Source organism: Sarcophilus harrisii, chromosome 1, assembly GCF_902635505.1.
Source record: "Sarcophilus harrisii chromosome 1, mSarHar1.11, whole genome shotgun sequence".
Classification (NCBI taxonomy): Eukaryota; Metazoa; Chordata; class Mammalia; order Dasyuromorphia; family Dasyuridae; genus Sarcophilus; species Sarcophilus harrisii.
Window position 1 is genome coordinate 481979684 of NC_045426.1, and position 15814 is coordinate 481995497.

Sequence of the window (15814 nt, forward strand, 5' to 3'; positions counted from 1 at the left end):
ATCACTGATTGAGTTAGCAACTCATTCAGTATAATGAAACTGCTCCTAAGAAGCAAAGAAATGCATAGGTTAGCATGTTGATCCTACTAGAATCTATCATGCTAAGCAAGATAGAGATATCATATCATGATTCATATTCATAGGATGAATCAGGAATATCATTGTCATACTGACTGGAAATATTTTAGCAATTTTTTAGAGGCAATTGGGGCTAAGAAATTTGCCCAGTGTCATGGAGTTAGTAAATGTCAAGTTTCTGAGACTGGATTTAAACTGAAATCCTCCTGACTTTAGGACTGGTGTTGTGCCCCATTTAGCTATCCTACTTTTAGTAATTTTGATAAAACATGAGCTAAAGGAAAGTGAGAATAGAATAAGTATTTACTATGAGCTAGGTATTGTGTTAAACATTGTAAATATTATCTCATTACATCTTTACTATATCTCAGTCCATTAAGTTATATTACTTCTCCATTTTACAGGTGAGGAAAATGAATAAGAAAAATTAAATGACTTGACTAGAGTCTCATAGCTAGAAAGTTTCTGAGGCTAGATTTGAAATCAGATCTACTGTTTGATGACATCTAGCAGACTCATTGTATGCGTGGGTTTACATGAAGTGGAGTGAGGGCAAAAATACTTTCATGATTCACTACTACAATATTGCTAGGAACTGGGGTCTGTAATTTCCTTGCTATAATGAGTTCCCATATTACTAAACTCCTTTACCAATATAAATTGACACCTTCTCTGCAACTGCTAGTCTTTAAAGATTGTTAGCATCATATCATAAGAAAAATGGAGGGGGCGGAGCCAAGATGGCGGAGAAGGCACACGCGACTTTCTAAGCTCTTCTCTTACCCTCTTTATCAATATTATATCAAGCCTCAAAAATAGTCTTCACTGCTACAAGTCGTAAAGATAAGAAGTAGAACAACTCACCGGCCGAAGAAAATCTGCAGTCTCGCCAAAAAAAAGGTTGGTTCCGGGGCCAGGTGGGAGATCAGTGCAGACTGGGAGAGAAATTAGGTTCCAAGGAGAGCCTCAAACCGAAAGTGAAAGCACAGATCTCAGCACAAGCACTCAGCCCCAACCCGCAGTAGGGGCTTTTCCTTGGGGCAGTTGTGATCCCGCACGGCAGGAGGACGCAGCCCGGGTTAGCCTCCAATCTGCTCAGTGGGGAGCTCGGCTTGGGGCCATAGAGCTTTTCCAGGGCCAATTTGCATCAGGCAGAGACGCTGGGCAGAGTTTGTGGAGGTCTGCTGTATGCAGTAAGCTGCTAATACTCACAGTCCCACAAGAGGCTCCGGCCTGGGGCAGTAACACTTTCACCCCTTAGTCTCTAGCCGAGGGCAATTGCTAACCCACACAGCCCAACTGGGCACTTCCATAGCTCTGCCAGTGCTGAATCCACTTCCTGTTGGGGGAAGGGAAAACTCTCACTCAGAGCACTCCCATACCTCGGAGCCGGAAATCGGTTTACATCTCTCCCTGCTCTGCAGAGGAAGCTGGTAACCCCCTTGCCTAGGAGACATACCCTAAAGGCTTTAAAACATGAATAAAAAGATGAAAAGAACGATCTACAGCTTCTATGCAGAAAAAGAGCAGGTCAGCAAACCTGAAGAGACCTCAAACAGCAAAAATGCATCAGACTGTCCTCCTTTACAGGATGCTCTCATAGAAGAGACCATTAAAAGTCTCAAAAGAGAGTTAGAAGATAAATGGGGAAAGGAAAGAGAAGCCTTACAAGAGAGCAACAACTTCCTGAAATACGATTTGGAAAAGTCAAAAAATTCCCAGGAAGTACAGGGAAACAAAATTGGTGAATTGGAAAAAATAAAAAAATCTCAGGAAAGTAAGAATTGTGAATTGGAAAAAATAAAGAATTCACTAGAAAGTAGGATTTGTGAATTGGAAAAGACAAAGAACTCGCTAGAAAGTAGGATCTGTGAATTGGAAAAGACAAAGAACACTCAAGAAAGTAGGATCTGTGAATTGGAAAAAGAAAATAATTCACTAAAAAAAAAATTAGTGAAATGGAAAAAAATTCCACAGACCAAAACAATACATTTAAAAACTCAACTGGACATATACAGAAAGAAGTAAAAAAAAGCTAATGAAGAAAATAATTCTTTAAAAATTAGAACTGAACAAATAGAAACTAATGATTCATTGAGACAGCAAGAATCAGTCAAGCAAAAACAAAAAAATGACAAACTGGAAAAAACATGAATTATCTACTTGCAAAAACGACAGACTTGGAAAATAGATCTAGGAGAGATAATCTGAGGATTATTGGACTTTCCGAAAACTATGATGAAAAAAAGAGCCTAGATACTATTTTACAAGAAATCATCAAAGAGAACTGCCCAGATGTAATAGAATCAGAAGGTAAAATAGACATTGAAAGAATTCATCGAACACCTTCTGAAAGAAACCCTAAAATAAAAACCCCAAGGAATATTGTGGCCAAATTTCAGAACTATCAGATTAAGGAAAAAATTTTACAAGCAGCCAAAAAAAAAACATTTAAATACCGAGGTGCCACAATAAGGATCACCCAAGATCTGGCTGCCTCTACATTAAAGGAAAGAAGGGCCTGAAATATGATATTCTGAAAGGCACAAGAACTTGGGATGCAGTCAAGAATAAACTACCCAGCTAAGCTGAGCATTTTCTTCCAGGGAAGAAGATGGACATTTAATGAAACAAATGAATTCCATTTGTTTCTGAAGAAAAAACCAGAACTAAACAAAAAATTTGATCTCCCACCATAGAACTCAAGAGATGCAGAAAAGGTAAAAATAATTCTTAAGAATTGTATTTCTGTTGTGGACATACAAAAAGAATACATGTATAATTTGATTGTACTGATATAACATAAAAAAGGGACGTAGATATGGAAAAGGGATGATGGCAGAATAAGGTGGGAAGGAGGGATAAAAAGAAGGAAACCACATCCCACAAAGAGGCAAAGGAAACTTATCATATCTGAGGGAATTTAGAGAGGGGGAGGAACATTGTGTGAATCTTACTCTCATCAGAGTTGGCTCAAAGAAAAAATAATTGACATTTGTTTTAGAGAAAATTCTCTCTCGCCTCATTAAAAACGGGGGAGAGGAAAAGGGAAAAGAAAAAGAGTAATAAGGGAAGGAAGGGGAAAGACTCAAAGTGGGGGGAGGGAGGGATTATAAAGAGTGTAAGCATCGTGATACAAGAGGGGTACATAAGTTTAAAAGGGGGAAAGAGGGTTGGGGGAGGCAAAAATAAATAAAGCATAATCTGGGGTTATTAGGATGGTAGGCAATACAGATTTAGTAATTCTAACCGTAAATGTGAATGGGATGAACTCCCCCATAAAGAGGAGGCAGATAGCAGACAGGATCAAAAGTCAGAACTCTACAATATGTTGTTTACAAGAAACACATTTAAAGCAGGGAGATACATATAGAGTAAAGGTAAAAGGCTGGAGCAAAATCTATTATGCTTTAGGTGAAGTCAAAAAAGCAGGGGTAGCCATCCTTATCTCAGATCAAGCAAAAGTAAAAATTGATCTAATTAAAAGAGATAAGGAAGGAAACTACATCCTGCTAAAGGGTAGCATAAACAATGAAGCAATATCAATATTAAACATATATGCACCAAGTGGTATGGCATCCAACTTCCTAAAGGAGAAGTTAAGAGAGTTGCAAGAAGAAATAGACAACAAAACTGTAATAGTAGGAGATCTCAACCTTGCACTCTCAGAATTAGACAAATCAAACCACAAAACAAATAAGAAAGAAATTAAAGAAGTAAATAGAATATTAGAAAAATTAGGTATGTTGGATCTTTGGAGAAAATTGAATGGAGTTAGAAGGGAATATACTTTCTTCTCAGCAGTTCATGGAACCTATTCAAAAATTGACCATATATTAGGACATAAAGACCTCAAAATTAAATGCAAGAAAGCAGAAATAGTAAATGCTTTCTTTTCAGATCATGATGCAATAAAAACTACATTCAACAAAAAGTTAGGGGGAAATAGACCAAAAAGTAATTGGAAACTAAACAATCTCATCTTAAAGAATGATTGGGTGAAGCAGCAAATTATAGATACAATTAATAATTTCACTCAAGATAATGACAATGATGAGACATCATACCAAAATTTGTGGGATGCAGCCAAAGCGGTAATAAGAGGGAATTTTATATCCTTAGAGGCTTACTTGAATAAAACAGAGAAAGGAAAGATTAATGAATTGGGCTTGCAACTAAAAAAACTAAAAAAAGACCAAATTAAAAACCCCCAATCAAATACTAAATTGGAAATTCTAAAATTAAAAGGAGAAATTAAAAATATTGAAAGTAAAAAAAACTATTGAACTAATTAATAAAACTAAGAGTTGGTTCTATGAAAAAGCCAATAAAATAGATAAGCCTTTGGTAAATCTGATTAGAAAAAGGAGAGAGGAAAATGAAATTAGTAGTCTTAAATATGAAAAGGGAGAACTTTCCACCAATGAAGAGGAAATTAGAGAAATAATAAGGAGTTATTTTGCTCAACTTTATGCCAATAAATTTGATAACCTAAGTGAAATGGATGACTACCTCCAAAAATATAGACTTCCCAGACTAACAGAGGAGGAAGTAAATTGCTTGAATAGTCCCATTTCAGAAAAAGAAATAGAACAGGCAATTAAACAACTCCCTAAGAAAAAATCCCCAGGACCAGATGGATTTACATGTGAATTTTACCAAACATTTAAAGAACAATTGGCCCCAATGCTATATAAATTATTTGATAAAATAGGGAATGAAGGAGTCCTACCAAATTCCTTCTATGACACAGACATGGTACTGATACCTAAACCAGGTAGGCTGAAAACAGAGAAAGAAAATTATAGACCAATCTCCCTAATGAATATTGATGCTAAAATCTTAAATAAGATATTAGCAAAAAGACTACAGAAAATCATCTCCAAGATAATACACTATGATCAAGTAGGATTTATACCAGGAATGCAGGGCTGGTTCAATATTAGGAAAACTATCAATATAATTGGCCATAAAATCAAAATAGATCATCTTAGATAAAAAGTTTGATAAAATCCAATCAATTATAAAACATGTGAGTATAGGAATAAATGGACTTTTCCTTAAAATAATCAGCAGCATCTATTTAAAACCATCAGTAAGCATCATATGTAATGGAGACAAACTGCAACCATTCCCAATAAGATCTGGAGTGAAACAAGGTTGCCCACTATCACCGTTACTATTTAATATTGTATTAGAAACGCTAGCTATAGCAATAAGAGCTGAGAAAGAGATTAAAGGAATAAGAATAGGCAATGAGGAAGCCAAATTATCACTCTTTGCCGATGACATGATGGTATACTTAGAGAACCCCAGAGATTCTGCTAAAAAGTTATTAGAAATAATCCACAACTTTAGCAAAGTTGCTGGTTATAAAATAAACCCACATAAGTCATCAGCATTCTTATATATCACTAACAAAATCCAACAGTCAGAGTTACAAAGAGAAATTCCATTTAAAGTAACTACTGATAATATAAAATATTTAGGAATCTATCTGCCAAGGGAAAATCAGAAACTTTATGAGCAAAATTACAGACCACTTTTCACACAAATTAAGTCTGATCTAACCAATTGGAAAAATATTAAATGCTCTTGGATAGGGCGAGCAAATATAATAAAGATGACAATATTACCTAAACTAATCTATTTATTTAGCGCTATACCAATCAGACTCCCAAAAAACTATTTTAATGACCTAGAAAAAATAACAACAAAGTTCATATGGAAAAACAAAAGGTCAAGAATTTCAAGGGAATTAATGAAAAAAAAATCAAATGATGGTGGCTTAGCTGTACCAGATCTAAAATTATATTATAGAGCAGCAGTTACCAAAACTATTTGGTATTGGCTAAGGAATAGATTAGTTGATCAGTGGAATAGATTAGGTTCAAGGGATAAAACAGTCAACAAATATAGCAACCTAGTCTTTGACAAACCCAAAGATCCCAGCTTTTGGGATAAGAACTTACTGTTTGATAAAAATTGCTGGGAAAATTGGAAACTAATATGGCAGAAACTAGGCATTGATCCATACTTAACGCCGTACACCAAGATAAGGTCAAAATGGGTTCATGACCTAGGCATAAAGAATGAAATTATTAATAAATTAGAGGAACATAGGATAGTTTACCTCTCAGACCTGTGGAAGGGGAAGGTCTTTATGACCAAAGCAGAACTAGAGATCATTACTGATCACAAAATAGAAAATTTCGATTATACCAAACTGAAAAGTTTTTGTACAAACAAAACTAATGCAGACAAGATTAGAAGGGAAGCAATAAACTGGGAAAATATTTTTACAGTCAAAGGTTCTGATAAAGGCCTCATTTCCAAAATATATAGAGAATTAACTCTAATTTATAAAAAATCAAGCCATTCTCCAATTGAAAAATGGTCAAAGGATATGAACAGACAATTCTCAGATGAAGAAATTGAAACTATTTCTAGTCATATGAAAAGATGCTCCAAGTCATTATTAATTAGAGAAATGCAAATTAAGACAACTCTAAGATACCACTACACATCTGTCCGATTGGCTAAGATGACAGGAAAAAATAATGATGATTCTTGGAGGGGATGCGGGAAAACTGGGACATTGATACATTGTTGGTGGAGTTGTGAACGAATCCAACCATTTTGGAGAGTAGTTTGGAACTATGCTCAAAAAGTTATCAAACTGTGCATACCCTTTGATCCAGCAGTGTTACTACTGGGATTATATCCCAAAGAGATTATAAAGAAGGGAAAGGGACCTGTATGTGCACGAATGTTTGTGGCAGCCCTTTTTGTAGTGGCTAGAAACTGGAAACTGAATGGATGTCCATCAGTTGGAGAATGGCTGAATAAATTATGGTATATGAATATTATGGAATATTACTGTTCTGTAAGAAATGACCAACAAGATGATTTCAGAAAGGCCTGGAGAGACTTACAAGAACTGATGCTGAGTGAAATGAGCAGGACCAGGAGATCATTATATACTTCAACAACAATACTATATGATGACCAGTTCTGATGGACCAGGCCATCCTCAGCAACGAGATCAACCAAATCATTTCTAATGGAGCAGTAATGAACTGAACTAGCTATACCCAGAAAAAGAACTCTGGGAGATGACTAAAAACCATTACATTGAATTCCCAATCCCTATATTTATGCACACCTGCATTTTTGATTTCCTTCACAAGCTAATTGTACAATATTTCAGAGTCTGATTCTTTTTGTACAGCAAAATAACGTTTTGGTCATGTATACTTATTGTGTATCTAATTTATATTTTAATATATTTAACATCTACTGGTCATCCTGCCATCTAGGGGAGGGGGTGGGGGGGGTAAGAGGTGAAAAATTCGAACAAGAGGTTTGGCAATTGTTAATGCTGTAAAATTACCCATGCATATATCCTGTAAATAAAAGGCTATTAAAAAATAAATAAATAGATAAATAAAAAAAAAAAAAAAAAGAAAAATGGAAACAGGTTTTTACCAGTTATGAGCAAGGACTTGATACCACTTTTGTCAATAGTATATTCAACTCAAAGTAAAATGTGTATGGCAATAGCTTTGAATAAATCCATCCTAAATCAGGATTAGAAAAAATCAAAATGAAAATAAGGTGCTGCTAAACTCCAAAGAGCTTGAAATTTTTTAGTTCACCGAAAATTTTAAAATGCAGATTTTAGATAGTCTGCTTAAAATAAAAATGGGTGAAAAAAACATTTATGTCTCAATTGCTATTGAAAAAGAGGTGGGCACAGTTAACCTGACAATAATTTTTTTGAGGTTTATAATAAATATCTAACTAGCATGTCAACTATAATAAAATTCAATAAATCAAAGTTAGCATTTACTATAGCCATTATGAATAAGTACCTTCTTCCATAATATATGACAGAAAATGTAAATATTTTAAGACAGATACACAACTGTATATATGGTAGCTACAGCCACAGTAAGAATCATAGAAAGAAAGAGGGAGGAAAAGAAATACTTTTCAAGATAAAACTTGATAACAATCTTTGCAAAAGTGGATTAAAGAGATTTTGAAATTCTTTTGAAAGACCTTAGTAGAATAAATATGCATCTCATTGACAAAAACAGTATAAATGTTAAAAGTCATATTGTTCAGTACAGGGAAACAAAAAATAAACAAGAACAATAGAATCCAGAAAACAAATGTATATCAGAAATTCTGAATTCCTTCAATCCTCAATCTAAAGGAAAGTCAAAAGGTTAGGGTGACTCAAGGAATGAATAGAGTACCAAATCCTCCCCCTCCCACAACAAAAAACAAACATCAAGTAAAAATTACAGGATAGTAGTATGGGAGGAAAATAAATTAAGAGATAGGATTCACTCCTATAGCAGGAAAATGTATAAATTTTCTGGCTATCATTCATGTAAAAAGCACAATAAAATGAAAATGAGAGTTGGTTCAAATAAGGTCATCTTGAGAACAATTAAGAATGAAACTAATAGAAGGACAATTGATGAATTAGTGGAAAAAATTAAATAAATATTTCTAAAACAATATTCTGTTACTGATAATAGAACCACTTCTGCTCTAGATTCATGGTTATCAATGTGTTTCATGGTAAAGTAGAACTAGCGATCCAGAAGACAGAAGTGGGAAAAATCATTGTAACAGATCAAGCATGAACAGCAGCATTCTATATAGGAGGCAACATAATTTTTAGAGCATTCAGGAATTGATTTTTAGGAGTTTTGAAAGGAGAATATACTAAATGAATTTTAAAAGTCATCAATGTTATTGCTATAATATGTAATAATTATAGTAAATTATCTCATTTGAATCCTTCAACAAACACATGAAGTATATACTTTAGGTATTATTAATTCTATTTTAAAAAAGAAATTGAGGATTAGAGAGATTGACACAGTTTTTATGTAGTTATAGAGCAAACAAAGGTCAGTAAGTGGCATTCAGATTAAAGTTTTCCAGGGTACTTAAAATGTAGCAACTGATCTATGGTGCCTGACTAATGCTTGAAAGATAAGGTGATAAGGAAAGATAAGGAGAACATTCAAAACTATAGATCCATATGTGCATGTTCTATATGCAATGTATATGTGAATAACCTACTTGAGGTTTGATAAAATTGTGAGAAAAGAATATGCAAACTTTTATAAACACTATTTTATACAATCTACATATTTGGAGTGAGAAATTAGTATTATGTTATTATATTAATATTAATTTTGTGTTTTGTTTTGTTTTGTTTTTGTAAAGGCCCAATTTCTGTTAAGAGGAATCAGTCTTTGAAGAGCATGGCTGATTGAAGAAATTGCTCTAAGGAATTTCAAGGAATATGTTCATCAGTTTTGGGCAGGACTTCAGCCAATTAGGATTCCTAATTTCTGTTTAGAGTATAACAGTATTAATTGAGATAAGCTCTTACCCTGAGGAAAGGAACCCCTATCCTTCATTCCTCCATTAGAGTTTAGGGTGATCCAAATCATGAAAAAAAAAATCATGGTCAGATAGCTGGGGGCTGCTGAGTCTCATGATTAAGCCACATTCTTGAGAGGAGTAGTTGAAGACTTTTAGCTCTTTTCATCAATCAAGGTTGATTTTCAATTGTCAGGAGAAGGTAGTTTCAGAAGGTACTTGAAGGCATTTTAAGATTTTCTTTGGTATCTTTGGCTATTGAAAGAAACCACTGACCATCAATTTATTGATTGCCTGCTACTCTAATTAATAAAATTTTTAATTGTCTAGAGACTCTAGTTGAGGAATTTTCATTCATTTCAGTAGTAAAATGACTAAAAGATGCAAACAATATAAATTCTTACTTTGTTAATATTTTGTTGACTGCTTTGAGACACATTGTAGATTTCTTGCCAGCAGGAATACTAAAAATATGATTCTCTCCCACTCCCCAATAAAATAAAACAAAATACAAACCATTGATTTTGTTTTTGACAAGCATGCACAATGAAAGTCATAATGTAGGAAATAAAACAGACCAAGCAGTGTATAGTCCTATGTCTTATTGACCCTTTCTTTGTTCTTGTCCTCAGTTTTATCTGAATGCCCATGAAGAGCAGTATAGAACTGAAAGAAGCATTATTACCTCCATCTCCACACAGCTCCTGTCTGCTGAATGGGGTCCTTTAAATTGTTTGAGGAATAACAGATTAACAATTCAGGATGTGGCAAAAATTTAAAAATAATTCCTAAACCCAATTCTGATTGGTGGCAGGTAACTAAAACCTCAACTATCAACAGCAGAAGGAAGAAGAATAATTTTAGACTGGGAATTTTGATAACTTTTGTTGACTGACTAATTTATTTTATTAGAAAAAGGAAAGATTAGACCACAGGACATCTCAGGTCACTTCTAGCTCTTGTTCTATAATTATATATTTGTATACCCATCAATTAATGTGCTATCTTATGAAATTAAATATGTAGTCTCTGACTTTTGGCTACATAAATGAAACTATAAAATCAAAAAAAATCCAACTACTGACATAACATTATAAGAAGAATTTTGTCTAAAAATATGGTGTTCTGTTTGAAGAAAAAACTTGGATCATTGAAAGTCTTGCACAATTTTCCAAAAGGAAAACTTTCTGCTCTTTTCTCCCTATTCAAATATAGTCCCAGCTTATTGTTCAGCTGTAAAAATGTTTAATGTAGGTTTGAGGAACATATCCACATACATTTGTATTCTTACTATATGATTTGTTTTGGATCTCCTGATGAATTAATACAAAAAAAGTATGTAAGTAAACTGTACATGCATAAATAGATAATTCATATAGATGGTCAACATACATATTTGTACATTTGTATCTATATGTCTATATATACTGATAGACCACCTATATGCACATATCTTTATGTACATATAATATGTATTCATACATATTATGAACACACACATATATTATGTGCTCTGATAAACCATCTGTATGGACTGTATATATCTTTAGTTTAGAAAATAGTTTTTCTCCATGTCATTCTTGTCCCCTCCCCCACCCCCCCCTTTTTGGATTCTTAAGCTAAACCCTTTGAAATGATTGTGATTTCTTATTTAGGAGATTCTACATGGGTTCAAGGCTTTGTAAAAGAAGCATGTTATCTGCACACAGGACTATCTAGAAGACTGACATACATCAGAAATTCATCTTCCATTTGGACTCTGGTACTCTGTGCTGGATAGTAACTCTCAATCACCTCCTTATAACAAGCTGTCAGATTCAGGATTTCACTAAATATTTATCTCCAATAAATTGAAAATAAATCCCCTCTCTTCTCATTTGCCATGTCTTTTTCTTTTACCTCCAATGGAATTTGCTTCATGAAAATTGGAGCAGTTATGATTGTCATTATTAATATCATAGTTGAGCCAGATGTCATAAGTAGGGCTTTTTTCCAGAAATTCAAAAGAAGGTGCACATGGTATCAATCCTCCTTTAATAGTTTAGTGACAATTTACCTTTAATTCCAGTTAATGAGAAAGATATGGATATCCTTTCCTTAATTTCTTCATTCAAGTAGTCTATGACATCATCTGGAGTATCACAGTTATTTGTAACAATATCTTCCCAAGTAAACCCAGTACCTTGGGGTTTCTGTCGCTTACTTTTTCTCAATAAGATGATTTTTAGATAATTTTTGTGCTGTTTTATTTTATTTTTGACTCTGAACTTACAAGAAAATTTTCATGAATTAAAAAAAAAATTATTAAATGAAGCCATGAATCTCCTTTTCACACTGCTTGTTTTTTTTTTTTTTTTTAACAAAGAATACATTAAAAAAAAATTCTACATGGCACTTTCAAAACTGTCCTATTTGTTTGTGCTTCCTTTTAAATTTTCTTTTGTTCTATTCTTTAAGAAAGTGTCACAGTGACTGTCTTCTTTGACTTTAGTATCGCTAATCTTTCTCCTCCCCAGTCCTGAAATTGACCAAGGGAAAGAAAAGGGGAAAAAAATCCTTGTTACAAAATAACACAGTCAAGCAAAATGAATATATACAGGGCTATGTACCAGACTGTATATGTGCATCATATGTCTACCTTATCTATGTCAAGAGAAAGGTTAATATTCTTCATCATAATCTTTTGGAGACTTTTGGTTTATCATTGAATTAGTCAGGATCCTTAATTCATTCAGAATTGTTTTTCTTTATACTGTTGTTCTTGCATAAATTATTCTCCTGGTTCTGCTCACTTTTATTTTCATTAGTTTGTACTGCTTGGGAATACCTGAAATTCTCATTTTTATGATTGATAATATCCAATTATATTTACATGACAAGTTGTTTAGTCAATTGTCTTAAAGGAAATCCAAGATTTCCCTTTGATATCTGTTCTTTTCTTCCCCTTCCTCTTTTCCCTCCACCCCTGCTACTGCAGGATTAAGAATTTTTTTTTCAAAGTCTCTATTCAGCTGTTTTTTTTCTTTTAATTAGAAATGGTAGAAGATATTCTATTTCAATGAAAGTACTATTTTTTTCCTGTAGGATTATATTCAGGTGTTGGAGGATAAGCTTTGGAGGATTTTGCGTTGTAAGACTTTTATAAATCTTTTTGAATATTGCTTTCCACGATCACTTCAGGTTTTTAAATAGAATCTGCTAGGTCTTGTGTGATCTTGACTGTAGTGTCTCATTATTTGAACTGCTTTTTAAAAATTCTGTTTTCTTTGATGTGGAAAGTCTGGATTTTGGCTCTCCACTCCCCCGACTTCTACTTTTGGAGATCTTTTCAGGAGGTAATTGTTGGATATCTTTGCTTTGTCTGTGGTGATAATATAGCCAGGCAGTTTTCATTTATGACTTCTTGAAACATAGTATCTAGGTATTTTTTAAATCATAATTTTCAGGTAATTAGTGATTCTTAAGTTTTCTGTCCTTGGCTTTTCCAGATTAATTGTTTTTGGTATTATATTTCAACTCAATTTTACATTATCTATTTTTTCAAACTTTTGATTTTGTTTTAATATTTCTTATCTCAGTTTTATGTTCTAGTCTGGTTTTCAGAAATACCTCTTAGATAAGATTTTCCACTTTTGTTTCTTAACTACTTATTCCCTCTTAATTCTTTTCTTAAGAATTTTTATTTTGAGAGATGCTGCTATGGCAGATGAGATCAGCAGAGCTCAGACTGCCCCACTGGAAGAGACAGTATCTTCAGGAAAATATTTTTTACAAATCTCAGCCAAAAAATCATTTTTTGAGGATGACTGGCATCTTGCTTTTCATGATGTTTGCCCATAAGCCCCAACTCAATTCCTGGTGATACCCAAGAAACCCATTATCAACATTTCTGTAGCAGAAGAAACTGATGAAAATCTTGGGCATTTAATGGTTGTTGGCAAGAAATGTGTGGCTGACCTGGGTCTGAAGAGAAGATATCAAATAGTTATCAATGAAGGTGTATATGGGGTGCAACCTATCTATCATATCCATCTGCATGTTCTTAGAGGATGTCAGAGGGAATGACCTCCTGGATAAAGTGCTGGAATGATTTATGTAGGGAGTAAAGCAGATTTACAACATATATGTTAAATTGAATATATTTAATGTTTTCTGTGAAACAAGAAATTGAGAAATCACTTCAAATCTATGTAATAAAATGTTACCTGTTTAAAAAAAGAAATTATGTTTCATTTTTATCTTTATTTCTTCCAAATATTCAGTAGTCCTTGTAAAAAAATCATTTTCCCTTCTTCAAATCTTTGCTTGTGATTGTTATAGAGTTTAGTTTGTATTAAATTTTGTCATTGTTTATTTTTATTTTTGCTCTCATCTTATCTCATCTTTGCTCCTGAATTGATGACTTGTGCCAGGATCAGTTTTTACCTTGTCCTGTGCTTTTGAGTGCAGTAGTCAGCCCTGTTTTGTCTTTTCCTGGATCATCTGGGTACTTCTGCTGACCATCTTTCAGAATTAGTCCTCTGGATCTTTGAGTTTCTGAATACTGACTTTTCAAAGTCCTGCCTGGTACTCCAGACAAAAATATTAGGGAACTCAGAGCCCCTGGATGTGTGTCTGGGATTGAGTGTGATAGCATTATTGCTGGTAAGCTCTCTATTGGTTGTTTCTTGCTCCAGTAGATTCCAAGATTTCTACTCTCTAGCTATCTGGATCTTTCTTTTATTGATTCTTATTTTCTTTATTATCTCTTTTCTTTTATTGACTTTGTTTCTCAAGTCATGCAGGCTTCACATGTATTGGTGCTAGTTTTGTTTGGAAATTTCCTTTCCCTGATGATCTTAGTTTTTGACTAGCTTTTTGAGCATTTTTGGAGCAGATAAAGTCATTTACTCATTCTCTCTCTAGAGTTTACCACAATCATCAGTTTGATGTTAAAATCACTGTTTTCCTGAAGTTTGGTTGTGGGAATGGATTGACCTGAATTCTAGTCAGGAAGTCTTCTTAGCAAGGGACATTTGTTCTGTTGATTTGGGGCTTATATAATGAAGTTTATTGGAGAATAAAAATGCTCATTATTTTTATGAATTAGAACAAATGATTGCTGTTGTTGAGTATCTCTTAAAATTTCTTTTAAACAGCAACTTAGAAACTCAAAGGAAAAAGAATTTTTTACATTCCCTTTTCAGAATTAGGAAGACAAACAGGTTTGTTTTAATATTTTAATTAAGGATGAAAATAAAAAGTCATAGGATAAAAGTCATGGGCATCAGCCTTTGGTTTTTTATTGGAACTTTCAGCAGGTTCTCATTCCTCACTCTCTGTCCATTACAATGAATCTTAAGAACTTGATGGACTGAAGAAAGAACCCATTCAAGTATGGCCCCAAGACTGATTAATTCTCAGGAAAAGTGATTTAGTAAATGCTAAAAAGAGAGAGAATTCATTATCTGGAAGATTTAATATTTATATGTTTATATTTAAATACTTTGTGTAGTCTAAATGTTGAGTAATATGTGTGGATGGATTAACATTAAATGTCCTGATATTTAAAGTCATTATCCATTTCATAAAATCATTTTCATAGGATAATAGCTTTATAACTACCAGGACTTTAGACATCAAATCCAGTCTCCTTAATTCACAGATTGAGGGAGAACTAGATTAAGTAATTTATATAAGGTCACATAGCTGATTAAATGTCTGAGGCAGAATTTGAATTAAGGTCTTACAGACTCCAAGTTCAGCGTTCTATCCACCACCAGCTGATTCTAATAAATTTAGAAGGAATTCAATGTACAATCTTGTTGAAAATGATCTATGTAATACAATAAGCAAAATTATAATGAAATTCTGAATTATGAGAAGAAAATATCATTCTCACTATGTCGTTATATTAAAGTAGTGACAATCATACTCTTGAGAACATTTAGCAAAGAAAAATAAAAGAAAACAAAACCAAGAAACATCAACGGGTCCAACAATGACACCTGAGGAACTCCCTTTAGTCCTTGGAAATAGATAAAACCTTAATCCATGTATTGAAACACATCATTATTTTGTGAATAAGAATTCCAAAGAGGATCAAGAAATAAAAATTTTCTTTTAACTGGAAATTTCAAAAGTGATATTTCTTTGAAAAACATTATAGAGAATGCCTAAAGTAAATGAACAGATTAAGATACAAAATATTAGCCTGTACTAATAGGAAGCCTTTTATTTTTATTTATTTATTTTTTAAGTTATAGCATATTGGTTTAGGAGTCACTTAGATATCAAAATAAATCAGACTTCTTGAATGTGGTTAAAATGGACATTAAGGAGATGT

General features: G+C 33.3%; 1 pseudogene; it reads left to right on the plus strand.

Moving 5' to 3' along the window:
* Positions 1 to 13188: 13188 nt before the first annotated feature.
* On the plus strand, positions 13189 to 13554 carry LOC105749309 (annotated as a pseudogene).
* Positions 13555 to 15814: the final 2260 nt, after the last annotated feature.